The 26,480-nt window shown below is 38.9% G+C and overlaps 1 long non-coding RNA gene across 2 annotated transcripts; it reads left to right on the plus strand.

The window, feature by feature from the left end:
- Positions 1-74: 74 nt before the first annotated feature.
- LOC121095356 lies at positions 75-18,913 on the plus strand. Of its 2 annotated transcripts, none has more exons than XR_005830074.1 (3): positions 75-277; positions 479-802; positions 18,038-18,913. It is a non-coding gene; the product is annotated as an uncharacterized LOC121095356 (long non-coding RNA). The 2 variants fall into 2 exon arrangements; XR_005830075.1 differs by having other exon boundaries at positions 83-332.
- The last annotated feature ends 7,567 nt before the right edge of the window (positions 18,914-26,480 follow it).

Raw genomic sequence — 26,480 nt, forward strand, 5'->3', positions numbered from 1 at the left:
GCCGCGCCGCGCCGGGCCGGGCCGGGCCGCGCCTGGGGAGCCGGCGGCGCGGGCAGCTTGTGCAACAGCGGCAGCGCTGATGAACGCGCCCCCCCCGTGTCCCACCCCAGCGGCCGCGCCCCCGCGCCTCCCCCTCCGCCCGCCGGCGGCTGTCCAGGCCGGGAGGGGCTGTGGGGCCTGGCCCCCCGCGCTTCCCCTCAGGCCGCCGGCGGCTGTCCAGGCCGGGAGGGGCTGTGGGGCCTGGTGGCCCCCTGCGCCTCCGCCTTACTTTTCTCAGGTACCCTCGGCTTGGCAACCCCTGCCGTGGGGCTCCGGTCATCCGCTTCCACGGGGTAAGGGGCCTTTGTGCAGGGGTACAGTGTGATTTCTGAGTGTGAATGATGAATGTCATATCAACGCGGAGACAATAGGAAATAAACCTTTAAGAGAGACTCTGGTGCAAGAGTTGCCATGCTGTCTTTCTTGTGTTTTTTTTTAGGGCCGTGAGGGGAGCTGCCAAGGTTGAGTTTCAGACAGGGCGGAATGAGTTGTCACCTGTGTAAGTCCAGGAAAACCATCCCTGTCAGCGGCAGCGCCAGGCCAGGCACGGCGGGAGGCACCAGCCAGCCGCCTCCTGCAAAACCAGTCACACAGGTGCTTTTTCCAGCAGAGTTAGTAACAGCGTGCCAAGTCGAGATGTATCAGCAAAAACACCCATGCCAGTGTAACTGTATTGAGACTGATCTTCCCCAGTGGCCAAGCATATCTCTCAGAAAGACCCATGATAACCTATATGAAGTGGCTGGACTTTCTACAGGAACTGGTCAGTTATATCTTTACAGCCTTTATCAGTGCAATACTTAACACTGAAATGACAAAACAATCTGGTCAAACTTAAATGTAGATCAAAAGGTGGTTAGGATCGATGTCTCTATTTTTAGTCTAGAAGAGGTTTTAATACAGGCTTTTAAAAATGTTTGAATACCTTTGAACGTTATGCTTTTGTTAACGACTATAAAAGTGTGTGCATAGGTCAGTTCATTTACAACATTCCTATTTCGTTAGATGTGTTTGCCTGGAGTAGCAGGGCCAAAGCTACAGTTCGATGAGAAGTAATCCCTGTTTCTTCATTGTGAATCACCACATACACTTTTCTTTCTCTCTCCCTCTCCCCCTCCCCATCGTTGGTATCATCAAGCACTTGGGGGCAAATTTATGTTTTGATGTAAAAGCTGGGGTCTCAAAATACCAAATATCAGGACTACTGAATCTAGTTCTCTGGCACTTGTTCTGTGACCTTGAACAAATCAGTGATCTCCCTTCTTCAAAATACCTGCTGTACATTGGTGTTGGGGGCGGGGGATCATATACACACTGTTTCTGATCCTCAAGAAAATATGCAACAGAATTACACAGCATTAATAAATTAATCTTGTTTTATAAGATGAATGTTTGTAAAAATGTCTTAGTTTTTTTAAATCTTAGATACTTTGGCAGTAGGTAAACGTGAGAACCTAAAAAGAGCTAGTTTGTTCATCAAATTAAACTTTTTATATTCAGATCATTACAAAAGTGATTTTTTCTACAAGTTTTCAGGTTTACTGAATCTTTGAAGTACACTTTTGCTGCTACTTTTGATGTCAATATGTGCAGAGACCAAGAGTGCTATATTACTACACATTTCTTTACAAGGCCTCTTCCGTCCTTATGCTTAGGTTCATTGTACCCTTCAACAGAACTAGCTATCTAATACAGTCTAACTCTGTTTACACACAATGTCCGTTCATTTGGGCCTTGCTGACCTTTGTTGTTTGCATGACAGCATGACTTGCATTCTCCTCTGTTTGTCTTTTGCAGTGTGTCCTTATCCCACTCTCTGAGGCTAGCCAATACATGTCCTATTACATATTTTATTTCTCTTTTAACTTGTCTTTAAATAATTTCACACACACCTATCATTTTCTAAGAAACTTGTCTCTTGCATCCAGTCCTCCACTGTTTCTTCTACGGCCTCCACTCTTGCATGTTGCCTTTTTTCAGAATAACTTTGTTAGCATGATTGATAAATGGGGACTTAGTTCAAACCATGAGGTTTTTATAGATCCATTATTTCATCAGTTTCCAACAACACTCATGGCTAAGCGTATCCTCAATAAAATCACCCACACTGATTAAATGCTTTTGTGACAAAAGCTCCTACTTTGTTCTGCAATCTGCTGCATTTTAATACTTTGTATGTTGCAGCAATTTTGTTTTCTTGGTGTTCCTTGTACAAGTCAGCTGTGAGAGTTTTCCAAGGTAGCAAATAACAATAACATTAATTCAAATTATTTCAAATGTAAAAGCTAGAGGTGGAAAGGTAGTTTGGAGGAAAACAAAGCAAAGAGTACCATGCCTGTCACCTGTATTAATAATCCTGTGTGTAGTTTCTCTGAAGAAGCAACATCAAATCGCCAACTGTGGTTTTAATATGGTCCAATGGTTCAAACTTCTTACCAACTATGTAAGAATATCCATAGAAAGCAAGCTATTTAAACCAGAAAGTGTACTCTGGAAGACTGAAGCCTGTAGGAATTAAAACACATATTTACTATTAAAGCCTTAAAACCCTATAATGGATGTCAGATCTCATAACAGTGAGTGTTAGTTAGGCTATGGTCCTGTGTCTGAAGTGTTAAGCAACAGTATCTTTCTGCCTAAGCAGTTCTTCAATTTCACATATTTTTTTAAAAAAAGTCAACTTAATAAAAAGCAGTAATAAAATCGCTAAACAGTTCAGATTCTCAAGTTATGTTCTCAGTCAATCTTGATTTTATCCAGTCAAGTTTTAAGAAGTCAAAGTCAGGAATATAAAAAATTGTTATGGAGTGTATATTTTGCCCCACTAATAGTTACGTGAATACTTTTTTTTTTTTTTAATGGAGTCTAGCTTAACAAATAAGAAGATGCCCTGATCTGGTTTCTCTCAGAACAGGAAGAACCTGTATTATTTGCTGTTGGCACTTGGCATACAACACCCAGCTATATTCTGAGAACAACATATCATCTAATAATTAAATGAAAAATCATGTTGTTTATTTTAGGTCCAATGTAACATATTAGTATCATGAAGAGCAATTTACAAATGTTGTGAAAGGTGGCAGAAGAGTGAGATTAATTTATGTAAGTCGAGGTAAGCTGTAAGGTACAAACTGTACCATGTATGTTAAGTGTGAAGGTAGTTTGTATAGTGCTGGTCTCCGTTCTGTAGGCTTGCACTTGCTTAATTTTTAAGGCCATATACATTCGGTAAGATTGGTCACTTGTTTAATGTTACGTAAAGTACTATGATTCTTGAAAACTTAGTAACTAGTGGAGCAAGGACAGTTCCAGGGATTGATGTGGTCTTTTTTGTGAAATCTGTGTTATCTTTTAGGTGTATCTCTTAGTTGTAGAATTTGGCATGGTTTGCAGGGAAATTAATGAACTGCTCTGTTAATGCAGTCATCACCGTTAAGTGATAAGGTTTTGACATTCTACTGAAGTGCTATATCAGAGCATGTTTGTTGCTTGATTTTTAACAGAAGGAAATTATACCTCTGAAGTTGAGCTACATGTAATTATGTATCAGTTCATATATGTGTATATATGAATAATGATACAGAATATTCCCAATGACAGCCTCATTAATACAGCTAATATCAACCAAATGGAATCCTTGTATGTTTAGTCACTTCATACAACTTGAAACTCCAGTGTGGGTGAAACAGTATGGATATGGTATCAGCCACTCAAAATCCATAAGCCTCCACCTCCATGAAACATATGCTGATTATAACACAGGTTTGATCTTCAGAGTGGGGCCTACAGGGTGAAATTGAAATGGACATAAACTTTCTTTGATCTGCAGAACAGAAAGAGAAGATATGCTTCCATTTGTTTGTACCTCGTGTTTTCTCTTGTTCTTGCCCTTTTCTTACCCACCTCCTGCATGCCTCCCAGATGACTGGGATGTTACAGGAGCTTAAGATGCAAGAAGGAGTCTTCCTGAGCAGAAAGTAAAATCTGGGAGAAGGGGTGTGTAGGAAAAAAAAAAAAAAAGCTTTGAGAGCTTAGGATGTACAGAGCATCAGCTTTTAAATATATTGATGTTTGCAGACTTTCTGTGCCATCACTGCCTTACTTTCCCACTGTATGGGGATGGGAGTATTTGTTCTCATCTTCACTAATTGACACCACAACCCACAAGAGTTTAATTGCTACACAGAATTCTACTTTCTGCATTTCCTTGATTTCTGACTGTATTTTTTGCTGTATACGCCTGTTTTTTTAATGTGACTATGATCTATCCTCTATAAAAACAACCCTTACCGCTACTTAATACCTCATGCCTTTCCAAAATACAAGGTGGCAGTTCATTTTTTGTAAGCACAGCTCATAAATTTAAAATTCCAGGTGAAAATGTGGAAGTACATAGGAATTACCACTGTAAGACTAGACTCAGAAATTATCTTGTCTCCTGTCTGTACATTGATAGTATCATACATAAGAGCAGTATAGACTCCACATATCTGCTTTCATAGTGGATCTTACTATGTGGATGTTAATGTGTTTCAAACATTTACACACTGGTTTAGTTCTAAAGTACAGTGTTTGACACGCATTCTAATTTTTGTTGTCATTAAGTACTATAATTACTCATAGTCTGCTGGTCCAGAAAGCGCACCTACTATTTCAGATGAGAGCAAAGCACAGATCTGTAGTAAGAATTCAGTTTTATTTTGCCTGCTGTTTTCATTTGCTTTTCCTATTAGTTGGTTTCTGGTTTTGACTATTTTACAGAAAAATGTCTTCACTGAGCTGTCCATATTGATGCTTAGAATGCTGATACTCCTTTCATGAGTCAATATTGTTGGACAATCTGTGTGAAATAAATACAGAATTAGTTTTTTCCCTCCAAAATGCAGTACTCTGCATTTCTTAACAGTGTCAGTTAGAATTTTGTGCTTCACTTGCATACCTAGTTTGGACTAAGTGAGTGGGTAGAAAAATGGTAACTGAAACTAAATGTTCCTGTTTAGCTTGTTCCATTTTTTCCTGAAGTGAATCGCAGCTCAGTTTGATTTTGACACCGTTTGATTATCTGAAAGCCAACATTTATTTCTAGCTTATCTCAAGTATTGTGTTGTTTTCTGTTTTATTAAATACATAAAGTAGAAGACCAGAGAAGTCATCAATGTTAACTTCCTATCGTACTTAGAATAATGCTTGGTTAAAAAACAGTTCTCTTTTCCATGAAAAAGTGAGAAAAACAAAGGAAGTTTTTAAGGAATGTTTTACCCAAAAGGCATTAATGAACAAATTCACGAACAAAGAAATGGATCTTAGCAAATTCAAGGAGTCAAGTTTGATATCTGAATTCAGTAATTTAAACAAAAGCATTTAAAATAGGTTTACAACTGAGTCCTATTTCCTAGGTAGAGCTGTAATTCTTTTATTGAGATTGCGCCACAATTCCCTTATAAGTAGTGCTTTTCAGCTGTTTATATCTTTGCTGATTTATAATGATGCAAACTGAAAGTTGGCAGAAATTTTCTGCCTTGGCTTGGATATTAATTTATTTCATAAAAGATGTCATGCCAATGTGGTCCAATTATTTCCAAGAATGAAGCAATGGAAAAATAAATTAGTTTCAATATATTATGGAAATGTAACAAGCTTTTAGGTCATTGTGCTTTATCACCATGCTTTGCAATGCAGACTGCAATTTGGCAAAGACTAGCTTATACAAGAGAGACATAACTTTTGAAAAGCAGTGTCATCATCACTGTTTATGCTATGGTTCCTTCTTATTCCAGGTGATGAAGCTTGAATTGTTGTATTTCCCTCTCTCATATTTGGCCAACAGGTACCAGACATTAAGTTTAAACCTTAATGACTTCATCAGACCCATCTTTCTGTTTTCCAGCAGCTGTGGCCACAAATGTATATTATGGTGATGTGTTCTTTAGAAACAGTATGTTTTTAACATTGGTAATGTAGAATGGATGCTAATATACAGAACAAGGATTTTAATATATTATGTGTCCAGATCTATTCTTATTTGATCACCGTGAAAGATCAATAGTGAGGGTCCAGTTTTTAGACTCTGCAAAACTTTTCTCCCTATTGGCACATTCCTGGAAACTACTCTCTCCTACTTTGTCTCACTATGGAGACTTTTAAACTATTTAGTGTTCAGCACTTTTTACACAATAAACTTATATCCTTGGCAAGTACAGTATTTCTTAATCATTGTTTTGAGTCAATATAGTTCAGATATTTTTTTTTTCTGAGAATTGAAGTAGAATTATCATTTCTCCTCTGTATGCAATACTTTGCATCTATTAACAGTCAGACTCGATTATCATTTTGCTACACACTAGCTGAGGAAAGGTAGAAGGTGGAGAAGCAATGTGGTAACTTGAAGTGGGTTTCTAAAATTGAACTCCTATCTCCACCCATTGTTTCGTAAGTTGATAGTGATTATAGCAGCCCTTCTCATTAACCATGCCAGAGACATTCAGCATTCTAGGAGCTTAATGGTCTGCTCTTATACACTAATAAGAGGTCATACATGGTATCCATATAGCATTATAGAACAGGCTTTTCACTTGCTCCTTCACACTGCTGGAGTATTGACTTTTGAAAAATGGTTTTGTATGCCTTCTGTAACAATTCTTGGCTTTGGGCTACCAACAGGGCTGGAGATTCCATCATTTTGTATACTCAGATCATGCACCATCAGTTTCCTTACAGATCATATTATCCAAGTCTCTGCAACCTTCCTCCATACAGACTAAGCAGTCATCTACTATGCAAGCTCGAAGGCTTTTCCTGCGATGGGTGTTTTATACCAAAATGTAGCTATGCATGGGGACTGAACATAGGCAACAGGTTTTGGCTTTAGGAATGATCCCACCGATCTGAATGCAGGGGGATAAAACCAGATAAGGGATGAAAGAAATGCATTAGGATGAACCAAGACTGAGAGTGGAAGAAAAATAAATGGCTTGACAAGGAATCAGTGAAGAAGGACTACAGAAACTAGGGTGGCTAAGCAAGATAGTATTTAAGAAGGGAGGCTGAGCCACCTCGGGTCAGGAAGCTAGTGGAAGGAGGACCTAGAGACCAGTTGAGCAAGGAGATTAGACAGGCTGAACAATGATCCTGATACTGGGAGGGAATTAAATGATTAGGCAAGAAAAGCAGACCAGGATGTGTGTTGCAAAACAGGAGGGTGACACGGAGCTACTCAGCAAAACTGAAAGGAGGGATTTAGAGCTAATTGACTGGAGAAGAAAAAGGCTGAAAGAAAGCAACTTAAATCTAATGAGAAGGTGTGAGATGGAACTGGCTGGACCAGGTGCCTGTGGTACCTGGGCTAGCAATTCATGGTGGAGGAGATGAGGGAAACATGATGGCAAAATATTTGACTGGGAGTGCAGTTTTTAGAGTCATAGAATTATTCAAGATGGAAAAGACCTTTAAGATCATTGAGTCCAACTTGACACTGCCAAGTCCACCACTAAACCATGTCCCTAAGTGCCACATCTACAAGTCTTTTAAACACCTCCAGGCATGGTGTACTCAACTGCTTCCCTGGGCAGCCTATTCCAATGCTTGATAACCGTTTTGGTGAAGAAATGTTTCCTAAAATCCAACCTAAACCTTCCCTGGCACAACTTGAGGCCTTTTCCTTGTGTCCTATCGCATGTTACTTGGGAGAAGAGACTGGCACCCACCTTGCTACAACCTCCTTTCGGGTAGGTATAGACAGCAATAGTCTCCCCTCAGCCTCCTTTTCTGCAGGCAAAAAAAATCCAGTTTCCTTCTTGCATGAACCTGTACTGGATTAGGATTGTATAGGTAAGTAGGCTGTTGCCTACAAGCCTGCTCTGTTGTATATTACGAAAATTCTGAGACATAGCATATGAGGCAGGTGATGATGGGAAGAAAAATGACAGTTCTGTAGCTAAGGCAGATAAATGCTGATAAAGTGATCTGAACTACCACTTTAACTCTGTCACAGAATCACTGTAGGATGCTGCCCCAGGGTAAGTTATCTAACACATTCAAAATTGGCCTATAATTGCATTTTCCCCCATTTTTTGCGGAATATCATGAGATACATCAGAGATGTATTTGCCAAAGTGTTCTGTGCTACTAAGTGTTGCAGTTAGGTGGAGCTTTCTTTAAAATAGCAGTTTAAAAAAACCCAAACATAGGATTTTGAAAAATACTTAGCTTTTAATAATATATTTTTAAATTTTGCATTGTATTTGGATGATGTTCATTAAAGTCTAATGCTAGATACTGATTACAAATTCATTTAATACTACAAATGAATACTGAATAACTATCTAGTCACTGAATGAGGCAGCAATACTGGGGTAAAAACATGAAGGCATATAATTAAAGGTTTAATCCTGATACAGCCTTGATTCAAGTTTCTTGAGAAGTTTTAGACTACTTTTGTGGCAGACTTATTTGGGACTATCCCAGAAGACACACGTGCAGAATCCAGATGCTTTACTTAGCAGCATTTTCTGCAAAAAAGGTGGGTGTTTTTTTTCTGCAAAAAGGTGCATGCTCTGGCTTCCAGTAGTTGCCATAATTGAGGTGTTGGTTTAGATCTGTAATCTTTGGATCCAAAAATCTCTCAGCAGATAGGATCTAGTTGCCTTCTTCCTCTCCCAAAGCATTTGAACTTACTCACAGTTTTGAAACAAAACGCACTGGTAACAGAGTAGGAAGCAATGAGGAAAGGTGCTACTCGTGAATGGTGACGCTTGTCCAGTGATAAGAAAATAGAGAATGTAGTGGAACTGTACAGAAGTGGTGGATCTTTAAATTTGATTGAGGAAACCAAGAGAGACTTTAGATCTCAGTGTTGATTAAAGATCATAGAATCATAAAAATCAGGACTGTAGGGTACCTTCAGGATCATCCAGATGGTCTTCAGCAAAGATGGTATAGAATGAGAGGTATGAAAAAGGCCAGGGCAGCAGGGTTATTAACGTAGTGAACCTCTTAGTTGTATGGAACATGCAGGAAGAAATATGTTCCTAATACATATTGCAGAATAGGTAACAAAATATGTAATTTAATGAGTAAAATTCAGAATCATGAAACAAGTAGGCTTTTGTTAAATAAGCATAGGATCAGTAACAGCAGAGGAGGAGACAGAAAGTAGACCCCTGAAGAATGTGAAGAAAACAGTAAAAATTTTAAGATATGAAGCTCCTCTCCATGAATATATATAGAAATAGACTGTTGGTGTTCTACTTATTTTTTTTATTTTTTTTTTATTTTTTTTTAGAAACGTGTTACTACATGTTTATTACTACTACATACTAATATTACATATTGCTACTAATATCTGCAACAAATAATTTTTGCTGCTATTAATATTACATCTTGCTACTACTAATAGTTTGTGATACTACTGATAAACAGTACATTTAAAGCCAGATCACTAGGAGAAGTTACATAGATTGCTAGTACTGAAGACAGTGCTTGCTGTTAAACATCTTTTAACTTGTTCAGCAAGTAAAGATACTGCTTACAGGGCTTTCTAGTGTGGCTCATGTCCACTGGAAATTAAAATTTGAAACTGAATTCACCAGGGAGTATAGTGTACATAACTGTCCAAATGTGATAGCCATCATGACAGTTGCCCTCATGCTATATAGGCCAGTGTTTAACCTGTTTTAGAAAAAAATGGTGGAAGTTTCTGTATGTAGGTAAATATACATATGTGTGCATGTGTATATATAAATACACAGAAACATAATACACAGATACATATGCACAGTTTTTTGGTATAGAAAATAAATTTACCTTTCTTTCATAGAAAAAATAAATGGCAAAGTTTTATCCCATTCTGGCAGAACGAAAAAAAAAATATGCTATTACTCTTCAGCCTTAAGGCATAAAGTTGTATGTCTCTAACCAACGTGAGAAAATTCTCTGTTCCTTCCTACATAGAGCTACACCCTAAGCCGCAGCTGAAAGCTCACCCTCTCGCCTGCCAGCTAAGGCAGAGTTTATAAGGTAGGGCAGGTTTCTTTGCTCCAGCTCAGCAAGACTGAACCCACACAGTCCATCTTAATGCAGAATATATAAATAGAAGGTACACAGTTTTAACTATTAAGTAAATAATCATCCAAATTACATCATTCCAAGTCAAATGTCAACTGCCAGTTGCCCTGTTATCTGAAATAAGATGAGAGTGAGTTTTTACCACAAGTAAAGACATGTTTCTGTGTTATTATCACAACTTAGTTAATGCACTGAATGTTCACACGCTAGTTTATCTCACACTAACTTGATGGCAATAGCATAAACAGGCAGCAGAAGTAACCAAACAGTACGTATGGACCACACCTTTCATAGTTGTGTATGATAACTAAGGAAGAAGAAATATTAACTTAATGCTTCTAATTCTTTTCCTAAACTTAGCTGTGCATACATTTGACCTTCAGAAACGCCTGTGCCCTAATCTTTACCCTTAATATATATTTCTTTTTGTAATCTGAAATTGTAAATCCTAGGGCTTAAATCATATGACTACCAGGGTAAACGAGCAGCAGAGCAGTTATGTGGTCCAGATTGCATTGTTGAAATATCTTTCAGTCCAAGAAGCCCTGTAGTCCTGCATAGGAGGAGGATGAATAAAACTGCTAAAAGCAGGCAAGAGATCAAGACACACAGGTGCCGAGTAGTTCTTGCAGGCACATTTTGCACAGTTTACTTCAGGTACCACTGAAATTGCCGTTTCTCAAATCGATATTCAACAGGGTTATCTTTTGTGCTATCTCGCAGCTTAAAGCAATTGTTCCAATTCCAGAGACCTTTACATCTTAAGAAACATGTGTCTCTACTTTTCCCAAGATTTTTTCAGTAACAAAAATTTGAAACCTTTATTCGTAACAGAAATAAGGTTTGTGTAGCAACGTAGTACAACCATAGCCTGTGCTCTCTCTGCTGCTGGAAGGAGAATATCCATGAGGAAAAGAGTATGTGCCTGAATAACATAGGCTCTTAAGGAAAGCAGAGCACTGACTCCTACCTTGCGTCGAGGAAAGCAGTAATAGGGATCTCAGAAGAAAAGGTTAAAACAAACAAGAAAAGTCTAGAGAAGGAGGAAAGAGAAAAGGGGGGTGGTTCCTACAATTGTAATTTAAAGTAATAATTGTTCTTTGTAAGTTCTAGAGGTGAATAATGGAACCTCCCATTCACAGTAACAAGTCTTAGACTCCAGCTTCATTCCGTTCAGTTGTGGTCACATAAGCATTACCTCACTGGTTCAATAAAGTTTAATTCATCTTCCAGACTTTTGGACAATGATCCAAATTAAGGTTCTTCTCAAAAAAATCTAAATTCATCATCTTTCTTTTGAATGCAAAATGTAATCCTACAGTGAACATAGTGCTAACATTTTGAGGGTATTTTCACTTGTGCTTTTGGAATTTACTGTTTTCAGAATTCCATCACTGAACTAAAATAAAACAGCACAAATTGCAAGAGAACTAATAAAAAAGTGGAGCAAACATGAGAATAAGGATTAAAGTGCTCTAAGGTTTGCTTTAAAGCTACATAGTGTCCTCCAGCAGCAATAAATACTCTGACTAACACCCACCCAAAACACAGTTACTCTAGTTTTCCTCCTCCCAGATACTGATTAATAAAAACAGTGTTCTGCAAAAGAACTCAGAATTGCTGTATACATGTTAGTGAGTACTTGGGTTGCAAAGCCAAACTAGCTCTTTCCATAGCCAGTTTGGCTGTGGATTTTTTTTTATTTGCTCTTCCAAGGCAATCATAATGTACACAAGAACCTAATAATGGCACAAAACTATAAATGAACCTATGCCATAAACCCAGAAATTTCACTATGCTTGTGACCATTCACTGTATAGCCATTCCAGTATAAATCTCTTCTTTAACTACATTCTTACCTTTTGAAGGTAGCGTTCAGCTTCTTCCTAGCTGGCTCTAATAAATTAAGGCATCCAACCAGTCTTTAGTGGATATGGTCATCTGGGAAATCTCTGATCCACCGCAGGTGAGACTGGGCTGACAGCTTATGGAAGACTCAATGACATTTCCTGAAGGACAGTTTGTTCAGGATTAGCACTGGAGAGTGGTGCTATGCTTATCATGCTGTATAAGTCTGGTTTTCTCCCCAGAAGTTTTCAAGTCAATTGGGGGCTAAAACACAAATAGTGTAAAGCTAATAAATTCACATTCTAGGGTGATATTTGTAGAAAGGCACAACTAATTCATCTTCAGAATAATTATAAGAAGAACATAGACTTGAAAGAGATGTGGATCAAGTCCAGTTCCTGGTATTGGAGGCACTGTATCACCTCATTTCTTTGTTTAGATCACTATTGAAAGTTTTGTCCCCGTGTTCCAATTGGAAATCTGTTCTAGAAACTCACTGCTGTAGGTTAGGATCTCTCCTAAATTCCAATCTTAATTTATAAAAGACAGTTTAAACTGGTTTGTTCATCATCATTGCCCTTTCACTTAAGCGGATCTCCCTCTTCAGTTAACAGATTTATATGCAACGATCACATCTAATATTACTCAGCCTTTGTTTTTCTTCCCTTGGTCACCTCAGTAGTCATTTCTGCACATGTCTGTGATGTGTCTATTTTCTGTATATTGATTTACTTGAATATTCCATTTTAAAGTCTTATCAGTGTCACTCCTACTTCTGCAGGAAGTACCTCAGGTATAAGTAGATCCTGACGTTTTTACAACTGTATCACATTTGTCATCATCCTGTATAAAATAGATCAACCTGTTCTGCTCTTTCCAAATAGTGTATTCTCCTTATAGCACATTCTTTGCTATTATTCTTCAGAAGTATGATGTTATAGTTTGTATTGTAGAATTTCATTCTGTTTCATGCCTTCATTTCTTGGGATCAACCAGTTTTTTCTGCATAATATTAATGATACCTTCTAATATTTTTTTTGTCAACAGAGCACTGGTAACATCTATGGCACGTCATTAATGACTATATTAAAATCTAATAGCTTTCTTCTAGCTGGGTTCACCGTTCCAAAATCATTCAGTACCTTACCACTTTTTGCCAGTTTGTTGCATATATTATAACCCTTATAAAAATTATCAACTTTGCCAGCTTCATTAATAAATTTCTGAGTGGCACCACATAATATTTTTTATTAATATTCACTTAAATGAAGTGTGTCACATTGTCTTTGCCTAGAAAATAAAGTTATTTTGGAAAAACAGCCAGCCAGGTGTGGTAGTCTTGTCTGCTTTTACATCTGATTATTCACCACTTCGCTATTTGCTTCAAATTATTACAGACAACTCAGGTCAAATTCAGAGACCTTTCAGACATGAATCACTTCTGTCCTCTCCCTCCTTTATGCAGTCATACCGCGTTGCCTGTTCTACAATCGTATACTACCCTGACTTTATGTATTTATTTGAAATATTTCCCACAGAACCGACCCCACAGTAGTCTTAGTCTGGTTTGTTTCAGGATTTTGGGATGAAGATTTTTGCCCATCCAATCCGAGTTTTAATTCTTCAAACACATATCTCCCACTTCTACTTTTTATTTGTGTTAATCATACTTGCCAAGGGTTGAGTATATTTGAATCAATTTTAGGATAGTAAGGAACACTGCTTTCCCTTCAAACCACTTTCCCAGGGATAAGGTAAAAGTTTACTAGAGTAGCAGATGTGATGCTTGGGCACAGAAAGAGACATGAAACTCAAGTTCTGAACTCTCCTCTGCTCCACCAGTGTTCGAGAGTGAGCAGCCGGTGCGCAGCGGGGAAGGCGCCGCTGGGAGCCGTGCAGTTAGCCAGCGTGCCGCAGGATGGTGCCGTAAGGTTACATTTGATTAAGAACACTTGGAAAAAGTAAATGCTAAAGGAAATAATCCGTGCAAATACTGTACACTTAACGGCCGGCAGTATCTGTATTTGCTCTCATCTTGACAGCTAACTTAAATCCGACAGTCAGGTTTGTTATTTTCTTGATCTGTATTCATCTCATCTTCATTCCTGAAGCTCGGGTATGTGCTAGGTGAGGGGGTCTGTGGGCTAACTACAGAGTGAACATCTGTACAGTGGGGGCTTGTCGCTGGTGAAACAGCATAGCTCTCTTTGCCTTCATAACTTTGTATTTATGAAACATCTGTAAAACATGCTGTGCAGAAATAATATTAGTAGTGAACTACGGAGCTAATAATCTACAGATCTCTTGATTTTTTGTTTAATTTACCAAAGGTGTATTTCATAAGCATAGTCCTTCTCCTGTCCTAGTAGTTAAACCGGCCTTTGTTGGTCTACTTTGGGGAATGCTTCAGGAGTTATGGGAGCAATGAAGAAACATATTTGTATAAGATATCTGAGAAGCAGGTATTCCATTCCTTTCCTGTGGTGCGTTAAGGTTCTTTACATAAAGAAAGAAGAAAGTTCCTAAAATGCCTATATAACTGACGTAGCTCATGTAGGTATGCAGAGAGTGATCTGTAAAATAAAGCAACACTGTCAAATGCTTTTTTTTTGTTTGCCACAGAACTTAGTCTTTTGAGCTTAAGAAGAAAACAATACCATTAATTTCACTGTAATAGGAGCCCTGTAGATGTTTAAGACCCCTCTGTCTCTCAGGTTTATTTTGAAATTAATCACAAGCAGCTACAGGATTGAGAGCTATAGCTTCCAGTATCTGAATACAACCCATGATATAGATTTATTGATACAGGATATACATAAGAATATGCAACATATGATAACTATATGCAGTTTTCGAAAAGCAGTATTTGTTTCTTTATCCATGGGAATTCAAAGCTCTAGTTCATATAAGCTTTCAAGCTAGTTCAGATTAGATTAACAGTTAGGGGTATATCAGGACAGCATTGGTAAAACAGATACCTTTCCTTATTCAGATTTTTTTTTGTCTTTCCCCTCTGTACTTGTCTCCCACTTATGTAATTCTCTCATTTTGCTGTCAGAAGTCTTGCATTAAATCATTATTCCACTCAATGAAATTTATAAATCAGTGAAGATGGGTAAAAATAGAATTGTTAATATTCTCATTCTTCCTTATCATCCTGGTTGTGGTCTTGCACATTTTTACTGCATTTAGCATTATGTTTACCATGATTTTCAAGCCTTAGAGGCCTTCTGGTCACTGTATATTCACTTCTGCAGTGGACATACGAGTAAAGAGCCGTCATGACTGGTCTATGTTGAAACTTGTTCTGTCTGTCTATGCACTGTTGTGATAAGCTGCTGTCTAGGAGAACTCCCTGATGCCTCACCACACTATCAAAATGTTTTCTAGGAAACAGCTGTGTTTAGTGCTATTCCAGGGTCTTTTTCTGTAACAATATTAACATTTTGCTTCACTTGGAACACAAGCAGGCAAGACAAGTGCGGTTTCAAAGCTTATTACAAAATGCTTCAGAAATGATGGTAGGAATAGAACAAGTACATAACAATGACAAATTACTTCAAGTCTGTATGCTTAAATATTTTTATTTTTCTAGTCTAATTGCCTAACTACTTGTTTGGAAAAGGGGATAAACTTGCTGGTTTACTACTGAATTAAGATTTGAATCTTGGGGCTCCTCTTGACATTCTGTGTGAGTGGTATCTGTAACTACAGAAATGGGGAATTATGACCCAGAATACTGGTTGATAACAACCTGTGACAAGAATTGCTGTCTGACATCGCAAAATTTCAACTGCCTTATGGAGTAATACTGCAGACTTGATCAGGAATTGTTACGGAAATTTCCCTATTTCACCACCAACGAAAGCAAACTAGCAGCATTCCCTTCTTTGCACAGACCTTTCATTGTAAAGGAAGCAATTAAAAATTTCACTCATAACCACAACTTATTACAATAAACAGTTCTGCATCTTCCATGTATCTGTTCTAATTCTTTAGGGAGGAATTATGTTTGATGACACTTACAGACTCAAACTTTTATAGGCACAGCTACACCCAGGAAACTTGTAAAACTTTGTATGCAAATGAAACTGTGAAACTGCTCATGACCATGGGTCTGGGTACATAATCCACTTTCATCAGAAAGAAATCACAGTGCCTCACTCCATAGGTGTTATATTAACTGACAGGAATTCAAGCAGTGGCCTCCAGGTGAAGACAATTAGGCTATCCTACCAGATCTGGAATGTGTTGGGAGCAATTCAGTGACTAGTTATAAAGGAAGGAAGGAAGGAATGTGTCCTGCTTTTCCTTGTTAGGGCTTGCTGCCACCCTAGGGACAAGGGAAATGTTTATTTTCCTCCTGGGGGGACGGGGGTGGTGGTTGTTATGTTGCATCTGAAGTAAGGTGATCTGAATAGCTTAACCCTTCTTACTATATCTGATATATTCAACATTCCTTTTCACAGCTTGCTCTTTCTTTTTTAAATGGATAGAAGCAAAGCAGAAAAAATCTGACATACTGTACAATGTGCCTGTAAGCTTCTCTGTCCACTGGAGGCTACGGGGAATCGGTACTTATCACTGCAATAGAAAAAAAATCCATTTGTTATGCATCTCCAGTGCAGAGGCAGTGATACAAGTCCAGAATGGTAGCAGATTCTCCCATATTTGGTAACACTGCTACACACTGAAAATTGAAAACAGAACTTCACAAAAAGGAAAAAAAATTATCAGTGGAATTTTAACTACAGCGCTGTGCGCTCTGGAAGCATGGTAAACCACACATAGCACACACAAGTGTGCTATAATGCATCTTGAAAATGTCTTCATATGGTCATTTTGATGTTCAAGATCATATGCTGCTGCTATTTCCTTCTCCCTTCTGATTTGTTTCACTCATTGCACAAGGGCATTGATGGAGGAACCATTCCTGCAGCTTGTCCTGATACAGCCTGTCTTCACAGAACAGGTATGGTGGCAGAGGCCAGATTCAGAAACCCAGTCTGTATCTCAGTACAGTAGCCGTGACTTTCGAGCATCAAAAATAGGAAAATTAAATTAAGGAGGGGGGGAGGGGTGGGGGGAGAGGAAAAGGGGTAATTATTCACACTGTCTGTAAAACTGGGAGCTTCCTGCTACAGGATATTTGTGTTTACTAAAAGTTTAGTTTTAGGAGAGGACTACCCAAGTTTGTGGGAGAGGATTTTACTGAGAATTACTAGATATAAAGAAATTATGCTTGGCTGAGGAAGTTTCTCAGCTGCAAATGGCTGGAAGCTCAGGGAAAGTGTTATATATTCCTGTCCAGGGTTTCATATCTTCGTTAAGCATTCATTCCTGGCTATTATGAGAAGCAGGATACTGGTCTTACTGGATTCTTGGTCTTATGCAGCCTGGACATTATTTTGAAGCCTTACCTATTTCCAGTTCCAAAGTTCTTTCTACAGAAATTCTATGTTCTCATGTTAGGTTTTTATTGCTGAAAAATCCTTAGTTAAGCTATAAAGTACCAGAGATTATAAAAAGCCTTATACTATAGAGATTAATCCATAGCTGAGTAAATTTCCTACATTAATGCCTTCACTTTGAGTCTTTTATGTCCCACATTTGGATTCGGGCAGATTACATGAAGGACCTGATCTTTAATGATGGTATCTTTCACTATTACATACTCACTACACTGTGATAAACGATGTTAAAAAAATTATAAAGCACCTTTAGATATGTGAGTAAAAAGAAAAATATGGGTATCAATTATTAGTCTCCTTTTGAGGCATTAACTGTATATATTTATATTCTGAGTGTACTGATATATACACCTTGAAGACAAGATAGCTGTTGCTTACACAGTACAGGTGCACGTGTGACCTTGAAAAGCAGTACATATTTCTCCCTTTCATTTCCTTTCTAACTTCTACTCAAGTCAGAGAAAATTTTTGTTTCTCTGTCTGATTTTGACCAGTGTTGTTGATTTTCTACTTATCTCCTACCTTTGAAGTCCTTTAATACTGTCTTTGAGGATTTTCTTTTAGATTTCCAGCCCTTACAATAGCATTCCCTGACATACCTTTTGATGTTTTTGTAGGTCACTGACATACAGCTCTTACCTGCCAGCAGACTTCAAAGCCTGTAATGTTTGGCAGCCAAGCCTGTCTCAGAGATTTTTCTATTGGTTGGAAGAAGTTACTGGAGCTCGATGGCAAATGCTCCATCAGCACTGGAGTCACATTCCTACACTAAAGGAGATTGCCAGTGCTGCTTTCTTGATTATATGCTGCTTCATGGCTAAATCCTGAGTTGGAGGTTGTCTGTCGGAAGAGGTAGTCTCCAAAGCCACTCTGCAGAACAGTATCAGGGTGGCAAGGAAGGAACCAGCCTAGGTTTGTAGCTTGCCCTTGGTGAAGGCCTCTGGTTCTACGAGAATGGAATTTGCTTCCCCGCAGGCTCTTACCTATTTGGACTAATCTTCCCAGAGCAGCTACCAGCAGTGCCTGCCAAAGCAAAAGGACTCTATCTGCAGTCATCTTGACCTGACATGTGGCCTAAGTCTCCTCACAGAAGCATCATAAGCAGGGACCACCATCTTTCCGAATCATGGGGCAAGCTGGGGTACTCACAAGGAATCCCCACGTGTTCCTATCAAGACAAGTTAATTCACAGGAGAAAGCTGAGGGGCTCCAGAGTGCATTCTGCCATAGCTCAGGCAACATCACCTTTCCATTCACTAGGTTTGCAAACCCATCAACTTCAATTTCTCATTTCTGCTGTTATCGAACACAGTTCCATACTGCTAAGGTGCCAATGGACCAGTAATAACTTGGACATAAACAGCTAGGGCCGGGTTATTGATTTTTACTTAATACTGCAGTTTTCTGTTTATATATAATTCAGATCTGTAAGTGCAAGCCATTGACAGCTTTTGTCAGAATAAAATCATTAAAATACTCTGGTTTTCAATGTAGTGATTCGTACTCTGTATTTTTATGCCATATACATAACCTAAAGTCACAAAGCTTTACACATGTCCTCTATTGCCGTTTAAGTATCATGTTGGATTATTTTACCTAGGCAAGATGACAGAAATAATCAATTCTGTTAGCTCATCGCTTAACCTTTCTGTGATCAGTATCCTATTTAAAAATATATACTGTTCTTTTAGGTAAAGCAATTTTATTTTCTCAGATTTATATATACATGCATAAAATAATAATGGTCCTGATTTTTTTAATGTGTTATTCAGTAACGAGTTTCTCAAAGAGCAGAAAACATGGCTCACATTGCCCAAGAAAATGTTAAATAATAAAAAAATAACATGTCATTTAAACCAAGGCCAGAGTCTGTTCTCACATCTGTTATTCAAATCTTATATTGCCATAGCATCTGCTATCTTGCAGCTAATCAGGTTCATCATTACTATTTAAAGCAAAAACAGGAAACAAAACAAAACAGACAAACCATTGTTGGTGTCGGATTAGCAACTTTTGGGCCAAGTCCAGTGAGAGACTGATGGGCTGTAACGCTTGGTGTCCCAGCCCATGGCCTGCAGGGAATCCTGTATTAGGCACCTACACTCCCTGTATTGTGAATAGGAAGATTTAGGAGCCTCATTATAGGACAGCTGAACAACCTGTGCCCTGAGCAAAGAGCCATTAAGGTCAGTAGGAAATCCCCTTCAGGAATTCAGGTGCTGCACCTAGGCTGTGGGAAGGCTCACAGCCGAGATCTGCTCAGGAATTGTCCCTTGGGACCAGGCATCTACTCAGTTCCTGATGAAATGGTTGTAGAATTCACTATTTCTACTGAAGCTTATGCACAGTAGTTCAGGGATTTGCATACTCAAAGATATTTAAGAGGTGTTTAGTAATTTTCTCTCCCTTAGAGGGCCCATACCTGCATCTTTTCTACTTGCATTTATTTATACCATTCTATTCACGTGGACAGGTCTCACAACTACATGGCAGATGTTTCTTACCTCTGTTTGTAATTATATCACTTGAGTGGAGATCCAGTACTTCGAAAGAAAAGAAATACTGATGGGTGGAAAAGCTCAGTTAGAGTAGCAAGTCCTCTCCCAGAAGGTTTGTCTGAGGCTCATATTCATGATCAAGAGGCATTCATAATTATCATTGACAGAAGCGAGCAGATTTTTTTAGATGACAAATAACACTGACAAATTATGTGAAGCGTTACACAGGACTAGGAAGAGAGCCCTCTCCTGAGGCTCACCTTTGCTGCTAATCCGGTGACGTGCTACAGAGTCCTCATTGACAATATTGTCTCAGCAGATTGATCTGTAGTCACTAACACCAAAGGAGATGGGCAATAGCACTGTACTTTCAAAACCTATGAACACATTGTAATCACTTCAGCAAAAAATACTACACCCTCTAGCATATATACTCACCAATGTTCAATGAAGTGGGATGTCATTTTAAAGACCTAAATTAATGCAGGTGTTGAAGACTACTGTATCACAAAGCAGACGGTAATACTTAGTTCAGTGAGATGTTAGAAAGAACGTGACTGAGATATTCAGGTTGTAAAGTCTAGGATGAAAACCACTGGATGAGCTCCTTGCACAACAAGCACTTCCTCAGGTAATGTGACCAGCGTATGAAATCCAGTAAAAACGTGGGTCAGCCATGCATTACAGCCGTTTTCCTAGCCTTGGTAGCATTATGGTCAAACGCTGCCTCTATAGTTAGAAAGCAGAATAATCAGATAGATCTGCTTCAGCATACAGCTTAATTATCTATGAACTATAGTAAGGGTAAAGGATAGCTTGCTCTGTTACAATGAGAACGAGTCCTTTTTGGTCCTGACATACCAAATACTGATCATTAGTCATGCACAGAGGAACGTAGTTCATCACCTTTTCCTCCGTTGTATCTGAGCAGTCCCCTAGCAGCAGTTCAGATATACTCTTTAACATAGTCACTATGCTTCACATTCACCATGATCGCCTCAATTGTCTCTACTAGCAGGTATCAGCAATCTTTACTCTTGATTACACTACATACCATTAAACAGGGCTCACTTACACTCTTATGAAGATACCTATACTGAGAATAGCATATCTTGTTAATGAGTGCAGTATAAGGCAGGGGGTTTTGCCTATATAGTTGCGAACAACTAGGAATAGTTTTGGTTTAACTTTTTTTTTTTTTTGTCTTCCAGAGGTGGGGGAAAAAAACCCTGACAGAAAATATACATCATTGTATCTGAAACAGGTATGTTGGCATAAAACCTGAATATGCAACAGTTTCTTCCTGCACAAACTGTAACAGCTGAAGTATCAACCGTGCTGATCTTTAGCCGAGTCTCTTTTATTTGTCTAGGCTCCAACATAAAAATATGAACCCTGGCAACAAAACTGCACATGGAAGCCAAATAGAGTCTGTGAGACTCGCACAGAAAGCCCTGAGCCACAATAAGAAAAACTATTCCAGCTTCACCTAAAGCAGGTTGTGAGATCGCAGCTCCCTACCCCATCGCAAACCATTAGGCTTAGGTTTGCCAGCGCCGAGGCAAGCCATATTTGCCTGCTTGGCAAAATGATCCCAGTGAACTGGAAGACCTTTAACCACAGGGTTCTTTTAATCTGGATCTTTTTGTAAGGACCAGACTTGGACAATCATGCCACAACATCAGAGGCAGGAGAAGGAAGGACGAAGCAAAAGCATAGATCTGGAAGTAGAAACCACTTAATCACACGTAGTGCCTTTGATTGGTACTTAAGGACCTTACCTGCTCTCCTAGCCTGAAATACACTGTTCTCTCTGGCAAAGAAGTATTTTTAACTTACACTCCATTTTTCTCTGACAATAGTTATGAAACTGTGGAGGTTTCGGGGTTTTGTTTGCTACACTTGAATTGACTTACTGTTGTGTTAATAGTTATGCAAATGGGAGAAGGAAAAGTTTCTACTCACAATATTTTTTGTTTGTTTGGTTTTCATCTGATGTATCAAACACTTAAGCTACTAAAAACTATCAAGAACTTATAAAGGAACTTTTGCTTTACAGCTGAAAGCAGCAATCCTCAGCACTTTCAGAAGGATTTTGGCATGCTCCAGAGCAGCCAGAAAGAAACCCAGCGACAGGAGGAGCCCCCACAGCACCCTGCAGGCTCAGCATCCTGAAGACTTTCAGAACCCGGGTAACATTGTCTCTGTATCTTATAATCTACTTCCAACCCTTAATTCAAAACACAAAGCCAACAGAAGCTACATCACAACCCCCTTCTCCTGCAAGGCAAATCCAGCACTGACAGCTTTGCTTACCACCTCTCTCTCAGCTGGCAGGCGGTAACCCTGCTACCCAGAGCACATCAAACCAACAGCCGCCCGGCTGACAGCCTTTGGCAAGATACCACCTACAAGCAGTTCCCAGCCAAACCTCCTGTTCCCTGTAGAAACAGCCTGTTTCTCTGCTAACCCTTAATTGTTGGGCTTTCTCTCCCTTAAATCCAGCTGGTACCGGTACAGCAGGTGGGGCTAACAGAGCCAGGGTGGTTAGCTTCAGGCCTCCTGGCTCCCAAAGCAGCAGGTCGCTGTGCCGTAATTACTGTTGGTTAATAGTGTGTTTGGCAAGCTGCGAAGGTTCTGGAAGTTGTTTCCTTCATGCAGTCTTTCCTCTCATTCCTCACCACCCACTGTCCTCCCTGGCAATTGCTAGTTAAGGTGGAAGTTTTTTAAGAAACTGCTTGTTAAATGTTAGGAAATGGGGTGCTGCCCGTGCCAGTGGCAATCCTTTTCCCTGGAGGATTAGCAAATGGAGTTGTTCTGTGTCCAGCTGCATTTCTCACATCACACTTCTAGCCTTGCACCATTTTTGAGGAATACTTTATAATGGTATGTAACTCATCCTGAGCAGGGAAGGATGTTATATAAACAGAGGAAAGACCAGGGAAAAAGGTTTAAATTAGATCAGTTGATATAACTGAAAAGAAAAAGCCAACAAGTTTTGGGGCATCGGGTTTGAAAATAACTGAGAATAACTGCTCTGCATTAGGCTAAATATCAGCTAGATCATCTGAGAGGAAAAAGCAGGGTATAATGGTGAAAAAGTGATTAACTCTTATAGAAAAGCATGGAGGGATTATCTCGGGGGTGAATTGTAATGAGCCATTAAACAAAAAATATGTTTTCTAAACCTGCTGAAGCTATGAACTTAATTTCCTTTGCTCATCTTCTGAAGCGTTTTGTGGTCTGCCTTGAAGATCAGGACTGAGAAGAGAAAGATGGCTGATGCCTGGGTAAGAAGCACGTCTGCAGGAGAGCATGTCTGCATGTCTCTATCAGTTGGCTCTGCAGGTTCATTCCAGTTCATAGTGGCTGCTGCAGTTTCACCCACGTAGCTCCCTTAAGGGCATTTGTTGCACTGGCTGAAATGTAGGATGTTCTAGGAAGTGCATATATGAATCTGGATATCTTGATGGGTTCTCAGGTAGGTGGGTGGCATTTATTAAAACCAAAATGGAGATCTCATGGGAGAAAAAAAAAATCTTTTATAAACCAGCAGTAGATGCAATGGGGCTGGGGTAACAATTTTGAGTTCTCTCAGACGTTATACAAATTATTTTCAGGTTTGACTTCTAGCTGTTCCTCATTGACTGTTCATTAAAACTTAAAATATGTTTGTGGGCAGGGTTTTCTTTTACCAAAAATGTCACATTATTTCTTTTAACAGGAGCTGTGTCTTGAACTGTTTTCTGATATACCAGTGATGTTGGTCTTTTTGCAGGAGCCTGTATATAAGATTCTTGGAAAGAAATGCTTTATGTAAATACCTCTTGAGAGCAGAATCTGCTCGCTGGAATGTAAACAGAAGGTAGAAACTTCTACCAAGTTGCCTAAGTGATTTGTTTACCATTATTTACAGTGATGCTCTGTGTGTGGCTGGAATTGGGTTCCCTTCTCAGCTGTTGCTTCCCTTGCTGACTTGGCATTAACAGGAGTAACAAATATCCAGCTCTGTATTGAACTCTTATTGCTTGCAGTAAGCTGTATACTCATAATTTGTGTCTTACAACTAGTCTAGAATATTTAGCATTTCTGCAGATACTTAGTATAAAGACAGTATTTTGAAACTAATTTCTTAACAAACGTCACTTTCCCAGTTGTAGTTACATTAATGCTGCTACCTAGAAGTGTTTCTTTTCTTAACAGTGCTTGGAAGCTGCAGTGTAGAGCAGCTTTTGTTAGGCAGGCTTTTCCTTGGATTTCAAAGGGACTCTTGTGTGAGTAAAGTACTGTTCGACACTAAGAAGGGAGAAGCAGGTAGTTGGAGTTTACTCCATAGATTGTTTTTTTGATTGTTGGTTTTGTTCGGGTTTGTGGGGTTTTTTAAAGAGATGTGCTATAGTTTTTGTTTCACTGTGTACACATGCTCCATAGGAAAAAAAACACCTGTTAAAAGAATCACACAAGTGGCTCTTAATGACTTTGAGATTTCAATGGCTGCTCACAGGAAAATTCAGCATATTTAATGAAAACAAATTCTATTTTGGTGTCTCTTTTTGAAGAATACATTGTTGAGATACTGTACTATTTTTATTGCCCTGATCTTCACTATTTGCATAATTATTGTTCATAGAACAAACTGAATGTTCACTCCAAGCAAACTATGATAGTTGAATGAAGTGCAGAAGAAGGGTGACTACAAAGGTAACTTTAACAACCTTTCATCTGCTCAACTTCTGTTGCTTCTCTGAAGCCCACATTAGTGATGCTGTAGGTTATACTTGGCTGAAAGGGGGCATTAGCCCTGTAGACTAGCAAAGGATGACCAACATACAGTAGCTGTCAGACCTTTAATCCTCCTTCCAGTTAATCTACTCCGGCAAAAGTTGCAAGCTGTGATGTACACGTGGCTTTTGTGCAAGCTGTATTTTCTTGAATGTAGATCTGTTATTTCCATTTCTCTTTCACATAATATTTTCCAAGGCAATTTAGGAGGTAGTCAACACCGTACAGTCTGAGACACGGTTGCAGCTAATTTGTGCTGGTCTTGATTCAGGGGGAATCCAGAGGACTCTGTATTCAATTTGGCAGCCAAACTGAAAATGGGGAGGAAAAAAGCTCTAAACAACTAAAATGAAAAAGGAACGATTGTTTGTTGTTTTACTTTGAGGAAAACCCAAAACTTAACATTCACATAATGTGGCAGATGTGGGCTCAAATCCTTTTTTCAAAAGATGTTTGAAGCTAGGCCTCCCACAATGTAGAACACTTTTATGTTCTAAATCAAAAGTGCCTGAAACAAAATATTCCAGAAGCATAAAAACATGTAATCCTAGCATTTCTATTTTTTGTCGCTTTCAGTTTGACCTCTGGAACTGATTTTTTTTATTTGTTTTTTTTTTTTTTTTTTTCAAATAAATGATTCACCAAAATAAATTTGCTGAATTCTTGTATGGACACATGTTAGCTTATGTGGGAGCCAAGACAGGAGAGAGAAGACTAACACACAGAGGGGCTGAAGCATGACAAAATGTATGTCTACTTCAGAAACAGTGAAAGGACTAGAGCTGAGTATGTACTCAGAACAGCCGAGTTCATTATTCCTTGCCTTTTCTAAAAAGTGCCTAGGAATGGTGTAATTATGGCAAGATAAAGTCACTTCTGTTTTCAAAAAGAGTATCTGTAAGGAAGAGAGAGTCTGCTGTAGGTGTGTGCTTTGCTTTCTAACAAAGGTTTGGCAGACCAAATAGTATCCATTGCTTTGTATTCTATCTATTGATAAGTATAGGTGGAATTGCTTGTTTATCTTTTTTATTGTTGTTGGACACTTACCTAATGGTTTCAATGACTTTTCCCACAATAAACCTTTAATACTTTTTCTGATGATGTGATTGTTGATTGTACTATTTAACTCACATTCCCTACCTTAGTTCCTTGCTTTCACGTTAAATTAGTTTACAATTGTTTGCTCTGGCCTGATTTTGACATCTGCTGGACCAATTACCTGAATGATCAAAATCTTTCTGAATCTCAGGGCATTGTTTTCTTTGTTTGCTTTTCTCCATACTTAGGAGGCTTGAAGAATTTATGACGTTTACCAGATTTCTAAATTTACATCACATTTTATTTAGGATTTTTTTTTAAGGTGAAGTTACTGAACAGTGCTTAACATTGACAGTAGAGATAAGTAATGTCACAACTTGTTTTAGTTTAGTTGCTTAGTTTCAGGCTCTATAAATTCCAAAAGAAATGGAATAAAATTCTTCAATAGAAGAAATTACGGCAGGTATGGAAAGGAAGAAAGGACCAAGGAAACGGCTGGTATTCTGACACAGAATCCTGAATGGGTAGTGTGCTGGAGTGCCTGGGGAAGGAGATTGGAGCAAGGATGGGGAATTTCAAGATGTAAAGCCTGAAACTGCCAGGGTGGAGGGACTGGGCTGAGAAGGAGATATTGGTTGGGGGCTTTGACATGCCGTTGAAAGCATGTCCCAGTCCAGGGCTTGTGCATCAGGTCTAAGACTGCTGAATTGAAATGGCCTTTTATTAGTTGAGGAATAGTGTG

This window comes from Falco naumanni, chromosome 11, assembly GCF_017639655.2.
Source record: "Falco naumanni isolate bFalNau1 chromosome 11, bFalNau1.pat, whole genome shotgun sequence".
NCBI lineage: Eukaryota > Metazoa > Chordata > Aves > Falconiformes > Falconidae > Falco > Falco naumanni.